Source organism: Adiantum capillus-veneris, chromosome 10, assembly GCF_014529385.1.
Source record: "Adiantum capillus-veneris isolate H3 chromosome 10, ASM1452938v2, whole genome shotgun sequence".
Classification (NCBI taxonomy): domain Eukaryota; kingdom Viridiplantae; phylum Streptophyta; class Polypodiopsida; order Polypodiales; family Pteridaceae; genus Adiantum; species Adiantum capillus-veneris.
The window spans coordinates 195,426-211,809 of NC_140940.1; positions in this window are offsets into that span (position 1 = coordinate 195,426).

Below are 16,384 nucleotides of genomic sequence, written 5' to 3' on the forward strand. Positions count from 1 at the left end.
TTTTTCTCACAACTTGAACTACCCATGATATGTTTTACATGGGAGTTTTGTTTCAATGTCTGCCACTTGTCCAAGCTAACTCTATTGAAACATAGAGAGAACCAAAGGTCCACCACTTGTCCAAGCTAGGCTATATTGAAACATGGAGATAAGGATGCTCCACCATTTCTCCAAGATAGGATTCATTGAAACATGGAGAGAAGCAAGCTCCACCATGTCTCCAAGCTAGGATCCATTTAAATACCCTAAACCCATTTTATTTTGTACATGGGGGGTTTTAATTCAAGGCCCACCACTTGTCTAACCTAATATCCCTAGTAGCATGAGTGGTTTGGTCTCAAGATACACCACTTGTACACTCTATGTCATTATATTAAGAAGAACTATGTATTAAGGTCCACCACTTGTCCAACCTATAAGGTTATATCTTAAATGGTATCCTTTCTCATCACTTGAAATGCCCATGATATGTTTTACATGGGGGTTTCATTCCAAGGTCCACCACTTGTCCAAGCTAACTCTATTCAAACATAGAGAGAAGCAAAGGTCACCACTTGTCCAAGCTAACTCTATTAAAACATAGAGAGAAGCAAAAATTCACCACTTGTCAAAGCTAGGCTCCGTTGAAACATGGAGAGAAGTAACGTCTATCATTTTTCCAAGATAGGTGCCATTCAAACATGGAAAGAATCAAGATCTACCATGTCTCCAAGATGCTAGGCTCCATTGAAACACCCTAAAACCATGATATTTTGTACATGGGGTGTTTACATTCAAGGTCTACCACTTCTCTAACGTATTATACCTAGTAGCATGAGTGGTTTGGTCTTAAGATTCACCACTTATCCACTCTATGTCATTATATTAAGAATAACTGGGTGTTAAGGTCCACCACTTGTCCAACCTATAAGGGTATATCTTAAATGGTATCCTTCACCACTTGTCAAGGTCCATCACCACTTTTCCAACCTATAAGGTTATATCTTGAATGATATTTTTTCTCATCACTTGTAATGTCCATGCTATGTTTTACAAAGGGGTTTTGTTCCAAGACCCACCACTTGTCCAAGCTAACTCTATTGAAACATAGAGAGAAGCAAAGGTCCACCACTTGTCCAAGATAGGCTCCATTGAAACATGGAGAGAAGGATGATCCACCATTTCTCCAAGATAGGTTCCATTGAAACATTGAGAGAAGCAATCTCCACCATGTCTCCAAGCTAGGCTCCATTGAAATACCCTAAACCCATAATTTTGTACATGAGGGGTTTACATTCAAGGTCCACCACTTGTCCAACCTATTATCCCTAGTAGCACGAGTGGTTTGGTCTCAAGATTCACCACTTGTACACTCTATGTCATTATATTAAGAAGAACTATGTGTTAGGTCCACCACTTGTCCAACCTATAAGGTTATATTTTAAATGGTATCCTTTCTCACCACTTGAAATGCCCATGATATGTTTTACATGGGGGTTTCATTCCAAGGTCCACCACTTGTCCAAGCTAACTCTATTAAAACATATAGAGAAAGAAAGGTCCACCACTTGTCCAAGCTAGGCTCATTGAAACATGGAGAGAAGGAACCTCACTGTTTCTCCTAGATAGGCTCCATTGAAACATGGAGAGAAGTAAGCTCCACCATGTCTCCAAGTTGCTAGGCTCCATTGAAATACCCAATACCCATGATATTTTGTACATGGGGGGTTTACATTCAAGGTCACCACTTGTCCAACCTATTATCCCTAGTAGGTTTGGTCTCATGATTCACCACTTGTCCACTCTATGTCATTATATTAAGAGGAATTGGGTGTTAAGGTCCACCACTTGTCCAACCTATAATGTTATAGCTTGAATGGTATTTTTTTCTCACCACTTGTAATGCCCATGACATGATTTACATGGGGGTTTTGTTCCAAGGTCCACCACTTGTCCAAGGTAATCTATTGAAACATAGAGAGAAACAAAGGTCCACCACTTTTCCAAGCTAGGCTGCATTGAAACATGGACCTTAATACCAAATTATTTCTAGTAGCATGAGTGATATTTTGTACATGGGGGGTTTACATTCAAGGTCCACCACTTGTCCAACCTATTTTCCCTAGTAGGTTTGGTCCCAAGTTTCACCACTTATCCACTCTATGTCATTATATTAAGAATAATTGGGTGTTAAGGTCCACCACTTGTCCAACCTATAAGGTTATATATTGAATGGTATTTTTTCTCACCACTTGTAATGCCCATGATATGTTTTACATGGGGGTTTTGTTCCAAGGTCCACCACTTTTCCAAGATAACTCTATTCAAACATAGAGAGAAACAAAGGTCCACCACTTGTCCAAGCTAGGCTCCATTGAAACATGGAGAGAATGATGCTCCACCATTTATCCAAGATAGGCTGCATTGAAACATGGAGAGAAGCAAGCTTTACCATGTTTCCAAGCTAGGCTCCATTGAAACACTCTAGGGGGTTTTATTTCAAGGCCCACCACTTGTTTAACCTATTATCCCTAGTAGCATGAGTGGTTTGGTTTCAAGATTTACCACTTGTACACTCTATGTCATTATATTGAACAATGTGTTAAGGTCCACCACTTGTCCAACCTATAAGGTTATATCTTAAATGGTATCCTTTCTCGCCACTTGAAATGCCCATGATATTTTTTACATGGGAGTTTCATTCCAAGATCCACCACTTGTCCAAGCTAACCATATTGAAACATAGAGAGAAACAAAGGTCCACGACTTGTCCAAGCTAGGCTCCATTGAAACATGGAGAAAGGAACCTCCACCATTTCTCCTAGATAGGCTCCATTAAAACATGGAGAGAAGTAAGTTCCACCATGTCTCCAAGATGCTAGGCTCCATTGAAATACGCAAAACCCATGATATTTTGTACATGGGGATTTACATTCAAGGTCAACCACTTTTCCAACCTATTATCCCTAGTAGGTTTGGTCTCACAATTCACCACTTTTCCACTCTATGTCATTATATAAGAGGAATTGGGTGCTAAGGTCCACCACTTGTCCAACCTATAAGGTTATACCTTGAATGGTATTTTTTTTCACCACTTGTAATGCCCATGACATGCTTTACATGGGGGTTTTGTTCCAAGGTTCACCACTTGTCCAAGCTAATTCTATTGAAACATAGAGAGAAACAAAGTTCCACCACTTTTCCAAGCTAGGCTCCATTGAAACATGAACCTTAATACCAAATTATTCCTAGTAGCATGAGTGATATTTTGTACATGGGGGGTTTACATTCAAGGTCCACCACTTGTCCAACCTACTTTTCCTATAGGTTTGGTCGCAAGATTCACCACTTGTCCACTCTATGTCATTATATTAATAATAATTGGGTGTTAAGGTCCACCACTTATCCAACCTATAAGGTTATATATTGAATGGTATTTTTTCTCACCACTTGTAATGTCCATGATATGTTTTACATGGGGTTTTGTTCCAAGGTCCACCACTTGTCCAAGCTAAATCTGTTCAAACATAGAGAGAAACAAACGTCCACCACTTGTCCAAGCTAGGCTCCATTGAAACATGGAGAGAATGATGCTCCACCATTTATCCAAGATAGACTCCATTGAAACATGGAGAGAAGTAAGCTCCACCATGTCTCCAAGATGCTAGAGTCCATTGAAATACCCAAAACCCATGATACTTTGTACATGGGGGGTTTACATTCAAGGTCCACCACTTTTCCAACCTATTATCCCTAGTAGCATGAGTGGTTTGGTCTCAGGATTCACCACTTGTCCACTCTATATCATTATATTAAGAAAAATTGGGTTTCCATATCTAAATGGATCTTTGTTGGATAAGTGGTAGACCTTGAGACCTTAATACCCATTCTACACTAGAGCATTGGTTAAGCCTTATGCACTTCAAGAATACCTTTAACAACAAGTAGTAGTTATTAGTTGACTTAAGTCTAGTTGAACTCCATGGTATTGAGACTAAGAGAGAGTGTAGCATAAAAAAGAGTCAGGATTTTAATTTGACTTTCTTTCTATTAAAAATGAGTAGATCATAGATGTATTTTGGTATCTAATAAAACCTTAGGGTAGACAATGTAAAACTCATGTCTATTGTTGTGTTTGCATTAAGTGTTCTTGTTCTTTAATTTCAAAATCATTACAGAAAAATGGATTGGCTATATGCTGGCATAAATTGAAGAAAACTATTGAATTACCCATCCAACCTCCTCCAAGACCTTGTCCAAGGAATGAATCACCTCCTTATTACCTACCACTTGCTTTCAAGGACATCAAAAGAGTACTTATCTTGGATCTAGAGGGGTTACTTCTCAAGACAATTGAAATGAAACATGGAGATTCTATGCCATCTTGGGCTCAACACATGCGACTTGTGGAGGATAAAGATGAAGTTTATCATGTGGTGACCAAACGCACAAAGTGTTTTGGATTTTTGTGTTGAATACTTTGAGCTATGGATATGGAGTTGCTATAACTTAACAAGGGTGCAACGCATTACACAAAAATGTTTTCCTGAGCAGTATACCAAGTTCAAGGTGTTTATGAGTAACAAAAATTGCCAAAATCCAAATATCATGTTAGGATTTACAAGGGTTTATCACAAAAATTTGAGTGATATTTGGAAGATATTTGAGTATTTGGATGCAAACAATACCTTAATTTTTGATGACACTCCATATAGGGTGATGTGGAACATGCCAGGGACATACTTATATTTCCAAATATGTGGAGGCAAACTTCCGAGCAACTTCAAAACTTCTTGCAGAGAACCATAATTCCGGCCATGGTTGGTAGGATGGTTGTATACAAGAGATAAGAGATTCTATACATACAACACAATTGTAAATCAGTATAGTGATTCTGAGACAAATTATGTCCTTGGTGTGTACTTGTCAACACGAAAGAATTGAATAAATATGGCCATAAGATGCTTTTTTTATTCTAGTGTGTATCTTTCAACATTTGTATAATTTGTATAGTCTTTAAAAAAAAAAAAAAGGTGTGTCAATTTTATGAACACTTCAATGGAGTGCACCCTACTCTAAGGGGACTTCAATGTACTATTGGAGTGCATCCTATTGTAAGGGGACTCTGATGTATTGCTAGAGTGCACCCAAATTTTTGGGGACTCATTTTTTATTTGATCGGGGCCTATGTTGGGTCATATAGTAAAAGAAATTCATTTTTTGTCAATTCATATCGAGGTTGCATTTATTTGTAACTATGAGAGAATTGATGTTTGATGTCAAAATAAAACTTGTAAGTGTGGATCAGAGAATTCATGGACTTTAAATATGTGAGAGGGATCTTTTTCTTGGTCACAAATGTTTGCTTCAAGAATTTTGTCATTACATACTTTATGTGAAATAGTTTTAGAACCTAAAAGACTTTGAAAAGAAAACTATGGAATTTAAGTGCATGTATTCTTGAATGGCTTGAAAGTTGATGTATACATGTATGTCGCCTTGATGAAGATTTAGAGCTGACAAAGGTCAACCACTTGTCCAAGCTAGGATCCATTAAAACATGGATAGAAACAAGGCTCCACCACCCGTCCAACCTTTATAGGTGTAAAGTGTACCGGTTGTCTAAACTAGGCATGGGAAAATAATAGAAGGTCCACCACTTATCCAATATATTATATCTAATAGCATGGGAGGTTTGGTCTCAAGATTTAGGAATTGGTTGACCTTTATTTCATTGTATTATGATGAATTTGGTTTTAAATTCAACTACTTATCCAAGCTATAAGTTTATATCTTGAATGGTATTCCTTCCCATCACTTAGAAAACCAATGATATGTTGTACATGGGGGGTTTGTTACAAGGTCCACCACTTGTCCAATCTAGTTTCATTGAAACATGGATGAAGGCAAGCTCCACCATTTGTTAAATCTAGACTCCATTGAAATCTAGAAAATCCATGCTATGTTGTACATGGGGTTTTTGTTTTAAGGTCCAACACTTGTCCAAGCTAAGCTCCATTGAAACATGGAGAGGAGAAACACTCCACCACTTGTCCAAGCTAGGAAACATTGATAGTAGTTGGTTTAGTTTGAAGATCCACCACGTGTCTAAGCTAACTCTATTGAAACATAGAGAGAAGCAAAGGTCCACCAATTGTCCAAGCTAGGCTCCATTGAAACATGGACAGAAGCAAGCTCCACCATTTCTCCAAGATAGGATCCATTGAAACATGGAGAGAATCAAAGGTCCACCATTTCTCCAAGCCAGGCTCAAGTTGTCCAACCTATAAGGTTATATCTTAAATGGTAATCTTTCTAATCACTTGGAATACCCATGATATGTTTTACATGGGGGTTTTGTTCCAAGGTCACGGCCACTTGTCCAAACTAACTCTATTGAAACATAGAGAGAAGCAAAGGTCCACCACTTGTCCAAGCTAGTCTCCATTGAAACAAGGAGAGAAGCAAGCTCCATCATTTCTCCAAGATAGGCTAACCTGGATAAGTGCACCTTGAAACCAACCTTCCTATGAGGCAATAGAGCATATGCTACATCTTTTATGTATACCCCATGCCTCAAATTAAGAAGTTATAGATTAGAAGTGGACCTTGCTTGAATGTCACATGCAGTAAATTAAGGAAAAATAGCCAAGTGGATGGTATTCCTCAATGGATCCTTTCTTTCACAAGTTTTGAACCTTGAGTCACTTTTACATTAACTTGGACAAGTGGTGGACCTAGAAACCAAGCTCTCCATGTTGAGATAAGTTGTAGGTAGGACAGTAGAACATAGACAACGATAATGGATGCAATATACTCATCTCCTAATAATCCAATTGATTGAAACCATGGTATTTTAGTTGTTTTCATTGTGTATTGTATGTGCATAAAGTGGAATATGACCTTAATTAACACTAGGTTGGTAAAGGAACACTTTTATGTCCTGGGACACTTTTATGTCCTGTTAAGTGACCATTTTCCTTGAATTATGTCAAGAGTTTCAAAATGGATTTTGAGGTGCTATCTGTCTAGAAAGTTGTCTCATGAGCTGAAAAAAACTCGACATTTTTTTGGAATATCAATTCCATCTTTAACCTTGTCCTTGCACAACATTTCACAACCTAAACTGTGTGAAAAAACAGGTCTTGTTTTTGGCTTTTTTCAACTTTTTGCAACTATACCACTCTAGAATTCATGTTTGTGAGGTCTATAATGCTAGAGAACTATCTTTAGTAGTTCTCAACATGTCCTGATGCTTCTAGGGAGAAATAAATGTTAAAGTTGTAAGTTATGACCAAATTACAAAAATTGTCAAATCCTGTTTTTTAGCCAATTTTAGCTCTTCTATGATTTTCTTGGTGGCTTTCATGATATCCAAATGCAGTTTTGATTTTCTATGTTGCATATTGTTACACAAAGCTAATATTCCTTGAGTTTTGGGGCACCTAATACCCTATTTTGCATAGGAGACAATGATGGTTGATTTTTTCAACTATAGAAGAAAACAAAACATTCTAGTATATCAAGTATAGCTTTTTCAATATTGTTAGTTTCTTGTGACAACTACATGCATTTTGTAGGTAGTAACCATATCTAGTCATAAGGATCAAATTTGGCTAGATATTGAATAGTTTCTATGGGATTCTACAACTCATAATGTTGAACCCAGTTTTTTCATGTTTGCTGTATTTAGCACTTCATCTTTGTTCCCAAGATTCCCCTTGGTAAGAGATGTATTATTCTTTTGACATGCTCCATGGCTCCTTATGAACCTAAAGGACAATATGGAACTAAGAAAACATGCATATATTATTTGTATTGAGCGTGGCTATAGAAACTTTGATGATAGGTTTGCAGAATGGTAAAAATTCAAATTTTCTGTACCTATTTCTTTTGGCAAAACAAAAAATAGTGAGTGAGAAGCAATCATATGTTCAGATCACCAACCCATTGAAGTTAACTACGAAATTTATCTCAAGTCCTACAAAAATCCCTAATCTTATTTTTATGCAACAAAACACAAGAAATGACTGTTTTGACAAAAATGTACTGGTCCATCAACTTTGGAGACTCGGTGTGACCAAAAGATGAGAAATTTTACAAGTTTCTTATTTTTTCCACGTGTAGTAGGCCTTGAACTATAACCTCATGAAACGATTGTACAAAATGAGTGGATCTACTATGGTTTTGGAGGTTTTTTTCAAAACCCTGAAAGGACACTTTTATGTCCTATTAGGTTACCAACCTAGTGTTAAGAAAACTCAAAATTTTGACAAAATCTCTATATTTTGTAAATGATATATTGAAAGTTGTCCAGCCTGGGAATTGGGATTTTCCCACTTTACCTAATATGGTCTTATAATGTTAAACAGACACCGAACAAGGTCATAAAATAGATGTGGATACTGACAAACATGCTTAATCGCCAACTACATGAAACATGCATTTGGATCCCCAAAGTGATGCTACAGGAACTCCCTTCATTACAAGCAAAAACAGAAACCAAACAAACACTAAATCCGACATTGGCAAACCAATCTATGTGGGTGCCGATCAAAAGAACAACACTAACAACCAAAAAAGAAGCCACCAACCTACAAACGCCTCCAAAACAAAGCTACAAATGGAAAGTAAAAGAGAAAAAGATCATGGCCACATCGGACACGACACTTCCATCCAAAGAGACCATACCGGCCATATCTATAGTAGCGGCAAACCAGGCCACCTTCCCAAAGAAGACGATCAAACAACGAGCGGTAGAATAATTGCAAAGAAAATTTGCCAACCAAACTAGGAACAAACAGGAAACCTCAACATCGAATGCCAATAAGCATCTTGCTTATACCCTCCTCTCGCACCGCATTAATTTTAACATGCATTGACCGAGTATGCATCAGGTAGGGGCCCGTTACAATGCCGCGCATTAGCACGATTTTTAATCCATGCATTGCACATACACCGAGGTGATACCTTGTCGTCCGGGAGGACTCTGATTAGGAGGGGGGAGGCATTCTCAATGCGAACCCGATGACCATAAAAAGCAGCAAAAAGGGCATGTTTTGACTATTTTTTAGGGGTTTACGTTTGATTGTGATTTTTTTGGACTAACCTAAGTACATATGCCCTTATACAGCATTAATCTACAGATCTATAAGGCCAAACTCCAAATTGAGGCCTAAAGGTGTGTGTACATATATATGTAAAAATAGCCATTTTTCGGGCCAAATATTGGTAAAACGGAGAAATCCGGCCATAAAAATTACATGTGAGTGTACATAGTGTGTCAGTGTGAAGTTTTTGATTTATTTTGATTGGTGAAGTTTTTTATTTATTTTTATTTTTGTTTTCTTTTTTAAGGTTGATTTTACTATTTTTCTTTTTCTTTTACTAATTATTGGTAGAAAAACTTCAAAAATACAAAAAGAAGGTGAAATGCAAACGTAATGAAAAACAAAAAAGATGGGGATGATCAGTGACTATAAGACAACCCAGGGTATAGTGGGGGTGCAATTATGAGAACAAAGCGAGAGGCGTGTTGTGGCGAGATTTTGACCGAATCGTCAAAATTCTCAGAAACTGGGCAAACGGAGTCCAAATGGGAAACTTTTCGAGTCTAAACCGCGTTTCGTGAAAAGTTAGGAGCACGTAAAATTTCATGAAAAGTGTTTCTGTGAACCCCCATTATAAGATTTTTTCACTCCACTTAGAGCTCCTTTCTACTATTCACTTGTGAGAGAGAGCTCTAGCCACCTAGAGCACGTAGAACTTCCAGCATCCGCCGCCGATACGCCGCGCACAGTCATCCGAAGGCCACCAGATATGAGAGGTAGGCTCATCACCTTATGATCTTCGCGTATACATGATATTTTGTCGCCAAGACTATATAACTCCAACGGGGTTTGCAGGGTAGAGACCTATGAGCATAGGTAACCACCTAACGGCTAACCCAATACCAACAAGACTTCATAGGAGGTTTACCCTATCCTAGGAGACCAATCTTGGATGCCCAAAGGAGGCAAGAAAGCAACGGGAAAAACCTTGACATCTCAAGCCTTGCAAGAGGCCACAAAGAGGAAAATCCGGAAAAAGTGACCTGAATGATACCAAAACTCATGGGTAGGAGCTTCTCGAGGAGCTCTACAAGGCTACATGGTCCACATGGCCAAAAGGTGACCGAAAATAGGCCTAAGCTTCATAAACGGCATTGGAAACGCAAAGTGTCACGTGGCTCTCACAGCCAAGTGGGACGTTCGTTTGCCACCAAACTTCCCGAGTAGCTTACCAAGGCCTTCAACAACCAAGTCCTATGGTGGTAGACCACTACAAATCATTAGAGGCCTGCAAACGCAATCATGGGTGCTTCCAGAGTGACAAATCGCCAAACGAAGCTGCAGTGAAGCCAAAGCCAACAAGAATCACATGGAAAATTTCCCCAAGGGTTTATGAAGCTATGTTGGTTATCATCTAGAAATTTCATCACGGAAAAGCGCTCCAAGAGTCAGAAATGACCTTTGAGGCTCTGAAATCCAAGAAGGGAGTTTCTAGCTAACCAATTGATTTTTTAAATTGAAATAAAGCACAAAGGGACTTAGCGAGTTCATATGCACATGGTAGTAGGACTTGTTTCAAAAAACATGCATAGGAGACATACTACATGTAGGATGTCTCAAGGCCACTTTTGGGCACCCAACTCATCATTCAGCCATACACACAGCCTCTACATGTCAATTACATCTAATCCCTCAAGTTTCACTCCATTTGGACCAAGTCTGACCTCTTATGCATCAAAAACACAAAGTCCGAGCATAGAGGCGAGAAATGGCCATAGACCTATCAAAAATGATCCAAATCAAGTGAAACTTGAACCACACATGCACTGTTCATACCCTGTCAAAGCTAAGTGTGAGGTCACATCTTCAAAATCATGAAAAAATACATCCTACGCGTAGTATGTCTCTAAGCTTGGAATGGCCTCCAGATGGATTTTTTGATCTTTATACATCTTTGTCACATTCATACATGCCCACCCACCAAGTTTCCAGCCAATCAAATCACATTTTTGGCCTCATAGCTCCATAGATGGACTTTTCATATTCCCAAGCACCAGAAGGGTCTTCCTACCCTTAGAACTTATCCAAATTCAAATCTAAGACCATGGTGATGATCCACAGGCTATGCCCTATCATACTGACAAGTTTCATGCAATTTTGAGCAAAAAGACATCCTACATGTAGTATGTCTTCAGAGTCATATTGACATACTGAGCAAACTTTGACATCATAAATGGGATCAGCATACTACAAGAATCCTATATACCAATTTTCAAGTCATTTGGATAACATTTGCTCATCATTATAGGACATCCTACTCATTTTTGCACCAAAAGCCTAAAATAGTCCAAAATTTCCCTTTTTGGTGTCCAAATCAAAATCCAAGTACATAGCTGTGATGCACAGGTCATAGGCTATCATCATGACAAGTTTCAAGTCATTCTAAGGAAAAAGACATCCTACACGTAAGATGTCTTCAGGCTTATTTTGAAGCACAATTCCTATTGTTTTCATTTGCAGGGCATCCTTAGTCCCTCTTGAGCTCATGTTTCAATTTTCAAGTCAATTGGACAGTTAAAACTCAATTTATCAGCTAATCTGTAAAGAACGCTAACTTTGGACTACTGAGTGCAATAGGATCCATGGCAGCCGCTAAGTTGCCAGCAACAAAGAAGAAAAGAATGACCAACATGGATTACCTGGATGAGGTGGAGCCATTTATAATACCAACAGGAACCATAAAGCCCACTACCACTTGGTTACAAAGCAACTTACTGGAAGCAAACGACCTCAGGATATACCAAGGCCTATTCAAGGACCCAGAAGGCAATGCCATAGAGCTCATTAGGAAAAATTTGGACTCACAAAGGGGCCATTTAAGGAGTTTGACTTTACCTCTCTCTACCAAAATGGACGCATGGATAAATTTTTGCAAATAAACTCCAAAGTTGGCGGAGGTTTGACAGTTAGAATTTCCTCTTCAAGCTCTATCTACTGATATATAGCACGCCATGAGATTCCTCATATTTTAGAAGATTCTTTTTTTGATTCACTTAGATTCCGAAAGAGTTGTCACATCATAGGTGAATCAAAAAAAGAATCTTCTAAAATATGAGGAATCTCATGGCGTGCTATATATCAATAGATAGAGATTGAAGAGGACATTCTAACTGTCAAACCTCCGCCAACTTTGAAGTTTATTTGCAAAAATTTATCCATGCCCCCATTTTGGTAGAGAGAGGTAAAGTCAAACTCCTTAAAGGGACCCTTTGTGAGTCCAAATTTTGCCTAATGGCCAATGATACCACAGGAACTCAATGAGTTTAAGAGAAAGCTAGAAATAGTGTCTATCTTGGAAAAGATGGACTTACACAGTTATTTTGAGGCTTTGCCAGCAGGAATTGACATTCAGAGAGTCTGGGAATTCATCACCACAATCAAGGAAAATGGCATAGCTAAGGTGACAGATCTGCAAGGAAAGAACAAATTGATTGTAATCACACCAGAGGTGGTTGCAAGGGCCTTGAACATCTCTAATGTAGGAGACAATGTCAACAAGAGGCGAGAAGAGGTGAAGGTATACAGAGAAACTAAAAAGAACTACACCTTCGAGGCTATTGTGGATCTAATGGTGGAAACCATGTGCCAACTCTACAACCGATATTTCCATATCTGCACCAAGAGGCCTCAAAAGTACATTGTGGCACTTGCAACACAATTGGAACAACATTCACATGGGCAATGAAGACAAGTAGCCTAGGAGAGATAGATTATGGGGCATACCTACAGTACTGCATTGTGAGGATGGGAACACAGAACCCTATATATATTGTAGCAGGGGAGATGCTCACAAAGGTGATATATGAAGCTTTACATGCTAAAGGCCGTGGCCTCTTCCTCCATCACAGAATGAGTGGTTGAAGCTGATAGAGGACAAGGAAGAGGAGCAACCTATAGCTCCTAGGGTAACCACCAAACTGAAGAGAAGGCTAGAGACATCAGAAGAAGATCCAGCTCAAGCAAAAGAAAGGAAAGAAAGCTACTATCTAGATACCAGCAAAAGAGACCAAATACCAGAAGGCTGCTCAGCTAGAGAGGTTGATGGAGAGTTTCAGAGCCCAACGGATGCTTAAAGAAGATCTAAAAAAATTATGGAAACCCTCACTTGAGGCCATGTCTGGATCTTCTCGAAGGAAGAATAGGGATCGCTTCAAAGATTACATAAAGAATTTTGAGATCCTAGATGTGGCGGCTGAGAACATTCCAGTCATACCTTTTACCGAAGAAGAGGTTGATGATGTGAGGCGAAAGCTTCTAGAAGAGCAGGAAGGTGAAGAGCGAGAAAGTAAAACAAAAGCTGATAGAGACTTCAAAACAAGGCTATCAACACCACCATCAAGCCGCGAGTCAAGACCTGCACCATCACCACCTCCTCCTAGACCTCCTCAACGTCGACAAACTGAGGAATTGAATAAATCTGAGAAGCAACAAGACTCCAAGAAAGAGGAGGTCAAAGAGAAAGAGTAGAAGGCCGAATTTGAACCAAAGCCTGAGAATCAAGATCCAAAGTCAAGAAATTATGGAATATTCCTAGATCTACTAGCTTCTGGATACACCCGAGAGGAGGCAGCTCATACGGATTTTCAATTATCAACCCCTAAACCAGACGAATACACGTTGAGATCTAGTGTGGTGGAGCTAAAGGAGAATACCACAGATACCATGGATTTGCAACCACAAGCGAAAGATTGGGAAGAAGTGATATAGAGACTACAAGGATTGAGAGCCATATCAATGGCCAAAGAAATGGAGTACGAAGGGCTGAGGTTGAGTAGAGAAAAGATGAAAGTTGAAGTGCAAACACTTCAGAAGCAAAACCAGGAGCAATGCATGGCCAAGCACAGATGCAAGAAAAATTAGAAGCAACACTGCAGAAATGTCAAGAGTTAGAAAATCAAAGCCGAGAAATCAATCAGAAGCTGCTAAACTTTGAAGAAGAATATCAAAAAGTCAGCAATGCTCTTTTTGAAGCCGAGAAGCAAAGGGATGAGCTAACCCTACAACTGGCGGAAGAGTCAACACAAGTGGAGATCTTGAAGGAGGCTACGGAAAAGGCTGAAATATCATAGGAAGCTAGCCAAGATGAGGTAATTGAACTCAAGGATAAAATCAAAGTAAAAGAGCAAACGATTTGGAGGTTGAGAGCATCTCCAGACAGAGCAAGGGTTGCAGCTGCAACTAGCACTAGCCAAGATAGAGATGCATTTGAAGAACAGATGATAAAACTTCAAAAGAGCTGATGCTTGAAAAGAGGCAGAGAGTGATGCTGGCAGAGGGATCAATGGTGATACAAAGCAGATTGGAAGATGAGAACAAATCATTGAAAGCAGATTGATGAAGCTTCAAAAAAGACTAGAAGATAATACACAGACGCTACAGACAGAGAAGGATGAGGTAAAACAAAATCTAGAAGATGATAGAGTCAATGCAAAACTCAATGACCTATTAGTATTCGTGACAAAACAAGCTCAGATAGCAAAAGACAATTTACAGAAGCAGCCGGACAAACTTCAAAGCCAAACAAGTGAAGAACATCAACCAAGTCATGGGCCGACTACTATGGAAGGAATTGATATAGAGAATGTGTCAGATCCGATGGACACAACAATACAAGAGGACATTCCTAAGATATCATTACAAGAGCCCCAGATTTGACACAAGAAGAAGAGAATCTATAGAAAGCAATAGAAGCATCCATAAAGGACACCGCAAAGGAATGCATGTAGTGGGAGAAGAGGATATTGAAGTCAATGACCATTCAAAAATTACATGCAAATGTCGTTCGACATAAATGGATACAACCCTCTCTCCCCTATCCTCTTCTAAAATACAAGGCTGCTACAATCAACAAGAGGATTAAAGAGGAGCCCATAGTGCCGCTATACAATGAAGATGTCACCAAACCAGAAGGGGTTAAACTCATTGTAGACTCTCAACCAAGATGAAGGAAGTCATGGCTCACTAAATACCCACATTATTTAGTACATTTGGTAGAGGCGCCTAAAATGATCAGAGACGACCTCAGCTTTTGCCCTCTACCAAGCATGTGGACATGGAAGGAGCATGAATTGCTAAAGAGAAGCCACCCCACGTGGCTCAACTACCCAAAGTTGCCAGGTTTGCAGGCAGGCGAGAGAATGAGCGAGCTATACATGGTGAAAACCCTAACGGGCGCCATTAAATTGTTCACTGGCTTGCCTGACCTCTCTTGCATTATGCTCAGGAAGATATGTAAAACACTTATGGCAGTCTTTGAGGTCTTCAAACCTGGACAAGCCACACAAAGCATATTCTTCTTCCAGGATACTTATAGATGTGCTTATGAACTATCTTCTCAACCTTCCCATGAGGTGAAACATGCCCTCTACCAACTAGTATGGGGCAGTTAGCTAATGGTTGAGTGTGAAGTTGTTGTGTAGGGTTAGATTTAATGTGAAATGTATTCTTTTTTTGCAATAGATTACATCTATAATGTATTTTTCTTGAATAAAAATTTCTAAAATCAACACTTTATGTTTATTAGAAGTATTTTTTTGTTTGTGTATCTTTAGGGTAGAGAGAGAGAGAGAGAGAGAGAGAGAGAGAGAGAGAGAGAGAGATAACAACCCTTTAAATTATATAAGATCTCTTTTTTTAAGGTAATAGTATTTATAAAAAGAAGAAGGATTTCCGAAAAAAACATAGTATCCATTTGGAGTAATCGATCTAAATTTCTTAATATAAAGTGTTTCTAAGTGATTTTCTTTGTCCTTTATTGTTGTTGAATCTATAATTTCGATCGTGAACTTTTTGTTGAACGGCTTGTGTATCTGCTAATGTCAGTTATCATCAATATAGTAGGTTGTTTTTTTTATGTTGTAAAATACTTCTTTTAAGATTATTCGTTTGTCCAATATATATATAATATATATAATTTTTTAATTATTATACATTGTACTTTATAAATATAAATCTTACTTTTATTTTTTTGGAGTTGTTGATTTTCGAGGAGACTTTGTTTCTGTAAAAAAAAACAATTAGATTCTTTTAAAATTATTTTCTATAAACTTTTATGAGTTTTAGTATATAAGGTATTTAAAATATATTTTTAAGATTTTTAAAATATAGATTGTTATTTTAAAGTAAACAATGGATTCACATTTGGGTGGAGAGAGAGAGAGAGAGAGAGAGAGAGAGAGAGAGAGAGAGAGAGATGTGAGAATGCATTATTTGACTATGTTTGATTAATTGATTTAAAATATTATTTAACCTGTTGGTATTTGAGTAAATGTGAAAATTTTTGAGTAATAATTGTT